This window comes from Chrysochloris asiatica, unplaced genomic scaffold (assembly GCF_000296735.1).
Source record: "Chrysochloris asiatica unplaced genomic scaffold, ChrAsi1.0 scaffold00500, whole genome shotgun sequence".
Classification (NCBI taxonomy): Eukaryota; Metazoa; Chordata; class Mammalia; order Afrosoricida; family Chrysochloridae; genus Chrysochloris; species Chrysochloris asiatica.
This window is the reverse complement of record NW_006409018.1, coordinates 454332-454915: the sequence shown is the minus strand read 5'-3', so window position 1 is coordinate 454915 and position 584 is coordinate 454332.

Sequence of the window (584 nt, the reverse complement as noted above, 5' to 3'; positions counted from 1 at the left end):
ATGCATAAAGAAGTCACATATAAAGGAAGGGAAAAGGCTTACATGCGCCCTCCAGTCATGGATGGTAATCTGATATATGGCACATAATGGCACCACCAAGATATTTGTTTCTAAATATCCATCAAAAAAAGAGTACCTAAGACTATCTGGAGAAAAGTCTGATTCCAGGGTTTAGGTAGGAACAAAGTAAGAGGAGCCTTGAACACAGGCAGAAAGTAATGTGTAAATTATAATGGGGACATGGCAAATTGTAAAAAACACACATATTTGCTTAAGAGACTTTCTGATAAAAGCAGTGAGAAGTTGAGGTAGCACAGAGAAAATAATGTAATATAGATTATATAGGAATTCCCCGGGTTAGAAAGGTCAAACTGATGTATATATAACCTGTATTTAGGAATCGACCCTGCAATGCTTATTATAAATTAAGACGCACACACACCTGCTTTGCTAAGTCGAGTTCTGAATCCTTGGTCCCCTAACAGTGCAGTGTCTGTTTTCTGCTCAGAGCTGGAATTAAGCCAGATGCCTCCTCTTCCCATCTCTTCCCTTGCCTCATACTGTGATGGGGGTTCGAAGGTGCA